At 42.2% G+C, this 6418-nt stretch overlaps 1 protein-coding gene and 1 long non-coding RNA gene across 11 annotated transcripts in view; one reads left to right on the forward strand and one right to left on the reverse strand.

The window, feature by feature from the left end:
• LOC129492206 (protein Cripto-like) overlaps nucleotides 1-6418 on the forward strand; it is a 65733-nt gene that overhangs the window by 17147 nt on the left and 42168 nt on the right. Inside the window, exons 3-5 of one of the 10 annotated variants that reach the window (XR_010113851.1) lie at nucleotides 391-456; nucleotides 3438-4016; nucleotides 4106-5418. The exons of 5 other annotated variants lie outside the window; for them this stretch is intronic. The gene's annotated coding sequence lies outside the window, so the exon portion shown is untranslated. 4 more of the 10 variants (XR_008660764.2, XR_010113850.1, XR_010113852.1 and 1 more) reach the window with 4 other exon arrangements.
• The window catches only part of LOC134731523 (uncharacterized), a 38015-nt gene that overhangs the window by 8787 nt on the left and 22810 nt on the right, over nucleotides 1-6418 (reverse strand). The window contains exon 2 of the long non-coding RNA XR_010113855.1: nucleotides 5417-5578. This is a non-coding gene — a long non-coding RNA (uncharacterized lncRNA). The remainder of the gene's footprint in view (nucleotides 1-5416; nucleotides 5579-6418) is intronic.

Consider the following 6418-nt stretch of genomic DNA (forward strand, 5'->3'; position numbering starts at 1 on the left):
CTCACTATGAAATCATTGCATATAATTCCCTCCATATGACGAAATAGTCATTTCAACATAACATGCAGGTATGGAAAAGACATCTTACATTTAATCTCTTTTTCAGTAAGGTATTCAACAGAGTATTTTATATATTTGTAGCAGCATTAGTTAGCATCCATAGCTCTACCAATCTTTAGTCAAATTTTGTTGCACAATTGTTAAGATGTTCTGGACTTCCAGGCTTTAAGAACATAAATGGATGAGGCTATTATATATAAACTCATAAATCACATATGTGGGGTTAAATACTGGGTTTACTAAATTAAATGGGGATATTTAGATAATTGGAACATTAGCCTAAGGATTGGCTAATATTTCATTTCAGGACTTCTCATATATTTTTACCAGGGTACACATTACAAAGATTAATGATTTTGTATTCCTGGGGAATCTAGATGCTCACCTCCTACAAAGGTAAAATTTATTTAAATTACTAAATTATACCTAGATCTTGCATTTTATTCCATTATATATTGTTTTAAATAACTTAATTTTTTTTTTTTTTTTTTTTTTGAGACAGAGTCTCGCTCTGTCGCCCGGGCTGGAGTGCAGTGGCGCAATCTCGGCTCACTGCAAGCTCCGCCTCCCGGGTTCACGCCATTCTCCTGCCTCAGCCTCCGAGTAGCTGGGACTACAGGCGCCCGCCACCGCGCCCGGCTAATTTTTTGTATTTTTTAGTAGAGACGGGGTTTCACCGTGGTCTCGATCTCCTGACCTCGTGATCCGCCCGCCTCGGCCTCCCAAAGTGCTGGGATTACAAGCGTGAGCCACCGCGCCCGGCCTTAAATAACTTAATTTTAATAAGACTTCTATATAACTTTAGAGCCTGTGCCAAGTGTAAACAATATTTTCTAGCCCTTCCTTTCATTTTCCTGTATATGCCAGGTATTAGGAGTACCAAGTTTGGTAAGCAAGTGGGGAGTGTAAAGAGTACTGAGACCATCACAAAGATTTGGTTGGATCCAACCCTGGGTGTTCCACTTACTAGCTTTTGCTCTTAAGCAAGTAACCTAACCTTGTAGTTTAATTTCTCTCATCTTAATGAAAATAATAACACCTGCCTTAATTCCTCAGAGGATTGTTTTAAAGATCCGATGAAAATAAATTAGACACCTGAAGACTTAGGCTCAGAAAATGGGCAAGAGCAAAGGAAGTTCAGGTAACCAGAACCAGAGTCAAATATAACATATTGAACCACTGCATCAAAGACAGTGCTGCTGCTACCAGCAGCCCCTGGATATATTTACCTTGGGCTGCCATCACTGCTGGCCCTGAGTCAGGCTTGCAGAGCAACATTGCTGCCGTTGCCTCTGCCAGCACTGCCAGAATGAATTGTAATATCACCTTATTAAGTCTTAACTCGAGTTGCAAGCAAGTCTAGAAATGTTTGTATCAGCCTTTTTGTCTTTTATAGTAGGAGATTGGCCTATGGTCCTAGTCATAGGCCAATGGAGAGGAGACTCTCAGATTCAGCAAAGGATTAAGGCACTAGGTTCACAACATCTCTTTCTTGAACTACTGCCATGGTCTCCTAACTGGTATCACTGCTTCCAGCCTTGCTCTCCTCCAACCACTCTCCCTACCAGCATCAGAGTTTCCTTTTCAAAGGAAAATCTAATTTTGCTACTGTTCTGTGTAAAGCCTTCAATGACCCCGGTTTCCTCAATGCCTAGATAAATACAAACTTATTCTAATACCCTAAAAACCCTTCTAATCAGGTGTTCATCCCCCCAGCCATATTCTTCTGAACTTCCCATCCTCCAACGAACCCTTCTGTCTGGCTGAAATACTAGCTTTCCCAGTGAGTCACGCTGTTTAATGCCTCTTTGCCTTCCCTTTTATAAAAAGGAGAACTATGAAGGAATTAAAAAACAAAAGATGAGCATCTTTCTTTGGAAAAGGCCAGCATTGTGGGATCTTCCAGGCAGGGAGGGAAGTAAGGAAAGGTTCTTTCCAGGTTAAGGCTGAAGCAAGACCAACGGAAGAGAATTCCATGGCACGCTGCCGCAGATGGAGGCACAGTTAGCCTGTGATCAGTGGAGAGGACCGCTGAGCCTACCCAGGGCACATAGTCCACATGGAAGAGGACAGGGACCTGTGTCAGGGAGCAGCAAGTAGCCAATTAAGCAAACTCACACCTCTATTCTATTTTGGGGGATGAGCATAATCCTGGGATGCTTGTTTTGACCCATGGAGGAGAGAAAGCTCCTCAAATGAATACAATGGAATATTTTACTAATGGACAGTGTGATTTCAGGCCAAATTATACTTAATTTGAAGACTGTATACTTGTGGACTAGAAATCAATCATCATGACAGTGCATGCTCATGTTGTTCCTCCACTTGTAGAAACAACCTGTCAACTTTAAGTAATGAGATTCGGAAAATATGATTAAGTATAGAGCTTATTCAAGCACAAACCTTGCCACCAGGAAACACTTCCTCCAAACAAATGGGGTCAATGTTTCAAAGAGGAGAAGTTAATGTTTCACTTACACAAGCAGAGACAGAAATTTTAGCAGAATTACAACATTTTCCATACAAGTGCATACAATCACCGTAGAGTGATTTGATTGGTTACAAAATGCTGCATTTGCTTCATTCTATGAGGAGAGGTAGTAATCTTGGGGGTGGGGGGGTTCTTATCTCTGGTGCCATTTGGTCTTCTTAATGATTTACAGGGGAAAAAAAAAAGGCAGAAGTTGCAGTTGTACATCAAGTGACTCAAACCACATAGCCATATTCCTCTCAAGGCTGGAATACTTTAAAATTCTAACAGCTTTAAGTTTGAATTATTTAATTTCACATTTCTCCATTTTCATTAAGATATTTTGAGTAAAGCATAGTAGATGTACTCAACAGGTCTGGGCTCCTTTTATATTTAGGAGTTTAGTCCTGCCTCACTAGGAAGGCTCATTCCAACAGTGTCAAGTCCCACAGCAGAGGAAATAGGTCAAGCTATAAGGCTGATGGGATATTGGCCAATTTTTTTTTTTTTTTTTTTTTTTTGAGATACAGTCTTGCTCTGTCGCCCAGACTGGAGTGCAGTGGCACGATCTCAGCACACTGCAACCTCTGCCTCCTTGGTTCAGCGATTCTTCTGCCTCAGCCCCCCAAGTAGCTGGGACTACAGGTGCGCACCACCACGCCTGGCTATTTTTTGTATTTTTAGTAGAGACGGAGTTTCACCATGTTGGCCAGGCTGGTCTCGAACTCCTGACCTTGTGATCTGCCCCCCTCAGCCCCCCAAAATGCTGGGATTATGGGCATAAGCCACCATGCCCAGCCTGGCCAAATTTAATGCAAAATGAAGGAAGTGACTTTGTGACCTGAGTCAGGCTATGTGGCTGCAGTTAATGCAATTCTGTGAACAATCATTATTTCATTTTTTTCAGCTCTGCACTGACTTCATTGTGAACAAATGCCACAGCAGCAATAAAGACAAAAACAGGACAAAACCGAACAAATGATTATGTTTCCAAGAATAAGTCCCAGCTTCTGCCACCAAATTCCCCATGATCCAAACCAGCTGCTTAGCTGATCATTTAGAGTGTTGGATCTGAAAGATTAGTTGAGTTTTTATATCAACCATTAATTTAGTGATGTTATCTGGATGATAGACACTCAGTTTTTATGATAGCATAGGCTCCCCCTTGGGCGGCAGTGAGTGTGTCTAAAGCCACATGGTTTTATAATGCAGCCTTTCTCATTGGAGCAGCTTCATCTTGTTATTAAACTAACAAGATACCCATGCAGCTATTATTTAGGACTTTTGGTTAGGGTCTCTACCTGCCAAATGACATCCTCAATACCCAGTTGTGGTAGAGAGATAGAAGCAAAACGATTCTACCAATGGAACAAAGAACAAACACAAGATTGTAAATGAGGAAGATTTGTGTGTTTTGAAAGGGTACCAGCTATTTGACCTCGGACGCAGGCACAAACCAAAAAACACCATCCTAACTATCCTCGGGGTAAGCTTGGCCATTGTATTTGTCCGTCCTCGCACTGTTATAAGAAATACCTGACACTGGGTAACGTATTTTTTTTTTTTTGACGCCAGGTAATTTATAAAGAAAAGAGGTTTAATTGGTCCATGGTTCCACAGGCTGTATGGGAAGCATGGCGGCATCTGCTCGGCTTCTGGGGAGGCCTCAGGAAAACTACAATCACGGCAGAAGGTGAAGGGGGAGCCAGCACTTCACATGCCCAGGAGCCGCAGGAAGCGGGACAGGTGCTACACACTTTTAAACAGCCAGATTTCATGAGAACTCACTATCTCCACAATAGTACCAAGGGGGATGGTGTTAAACCATGAGAAACCAGCCCCATGATCCAATCACCTCCTACCAGGCTCCATCTTCAACAATGGGAATTACAGTTGGACATGAAATTTGAGCAAAGACACAGTTTCAAACCATACCAGCCATAGATGGGTGCCGCACAGCCAGGGCTTTCCTTTTGGAGCTGCCCATTAAATACCCAGTTGCTGTGCCCATTCACTGGCATGCCAATTAATACTTTATAATATAATTTAATAAACCCTTAACTTTGTGAGTGGCCAAATGGCTACTACTACTCAGTTTTCAAGACTCAGTTCCAATATGCAGATAAAGTTGTGAAAGAATTGAGAAAACTGTTAAGATTAGTTATCTCTGGGCAAGGAGAGTAGGGGTGATCATGAGAGGGACTTTTCACTGTATAGCTTCCTATGCTATTTGAATATCTCACAATATTAGTGTATTATTTTTATAATTGGATTTTCAAAAGTTAGAGAAATGGGGGTGCCATCTTTGTTTTTTTCGTTTAAAAATGACCTAAAATGTCTTGTAAAGAAAGCGCAAAAGCCATGTGGGAAATAATAAGTAAAAATACCTTAAGTAGTTTTTAAAAATTATTGTCTTAAACATCATTGAGAGCTGTTGTCTCAGCCCGGCGCGGTGGCTCACGCTTGTAATCCCAGCACTTTGGGAGGCCGAGGCAGGCGGATCACGAGGTCAGAAGATCGAGACCACGGTGAAACCCCGTCTCTACTAAAAGTACAAAAAATTAGCCGGGCGTGGTGGCGGGCGCCTGTAGTCCCAGCTACTCGGAGAGGCTGAGGCAGGAGAATGGTGTGAACCCGGGAGGCGGAGCTTGCAGCGAACCGAGATTGCGCCACTGCACTCCAGCCTGGGTGAGAGCGAGACTCCGTCTCAAAAAAAAAAAAAAAAAAAAAAGAGAGAGCTGTTGTCTCATCTAAAATGTACTCATTAACACGCCAAAGGATAAAATAAATAAGTAAGTAAGGAGCGTGTTGTATGTCCTTTGTATATGCAAAGCAATTCTCTCATCCACCATTAGTGGGCCATCAGCCTTCCTCTTCAATTCCTACCTGACTGTGGGACGCGTCCAGGCTTCTGAACTGGGTACACCAGGTTGTCCTGTTAGTCTTCCTACCATGTGTACCCTGGTATCCTACCACAGTACCATATACTGTAGTCTTCTTTTCAAATGTGAATCAGGTATATGTGATCATTTGATTTTCATTATAACCCTGGAGAAATAATGAAAGACAGGTATTACCTCTTTGCTGATGAGGAAAACCTCTGCAGTTTTTGATGGAGCTAGGATGAGGATCCTGGTCTCCTAACCAGGTAGGACATTTTCTCTATTTCTCCCATGCTGCCTCATCTCTTAGATTGTTAGACCTGGACTCCCAAACCACCATGCATGCATTCCTTTTTTTAAGTGTGATTATTCTAGTGATACTGTAAACATAGCTCCCTAATTCTCTTCTATTGCTATTTCACAGAACTCTACTGTTTTCCTGATAACATAAAAAATTGAATATATATACATATATTCCAGTTGAGTGTGTGTGTATGTGTGATGTTTTTTTCCCTAACCAGGCTATAAGCTCAATGAGGGTAAGGACTATATGTTGCCCATCATGACTCTATGCCAATTTAGTGCCTGGCATATTTGTTGAATGAATGAACAAACACCAGCTACTTTGTTAGTTCCTCCTGTTTCCGTTGCAGAATTCTTAAAACTAATTTGAATGGAGAAGGAAATTGGTTGAGTCAGGTATCTAGGAAGTTCAGGAATCAGTTGGCTTCAATCGTAGCTCCGTGGAGGTTAGACTACACTTCTTTTCTTCTTCTTACCCCTTCTGCTCTTCCCCTTCTTTTTCCTCTTTTCTTCCTCCCCATGCTCCCTCTTTTCCTCTTCCTCCTCCTTCTCCTTTTGCTCCTCTGTCTCTGCCATTTTCTCCTTCTGCGGCAGGACCTGCTCCACCTCCTCCATGCAGGGTGGTGAAGATGGCAGCTGGTAGCTCTGGGATCTCTTGCCCTAGCTTAGCATCCCAGGGGAAAGAAATATATCTATTTCAACA

The sequence above is a fragment of the Symphalangus syndactylus genome, chromosome 10 (assembly GCF_028878055.3).
Source record: "Symphalangus syndactylus isolate Jambi chromosome 10, NHGRI_mSymSyn1-v2.1_pri, whole genome shotgun sequence".
Classification (NCBI taxonomy): domain Eukaryota; kingdom Metazoa; phylum Chordata; class Mammalia; order Primates; family Hylobatidae; genus Symphalangus; species Symphalangus syndactylus.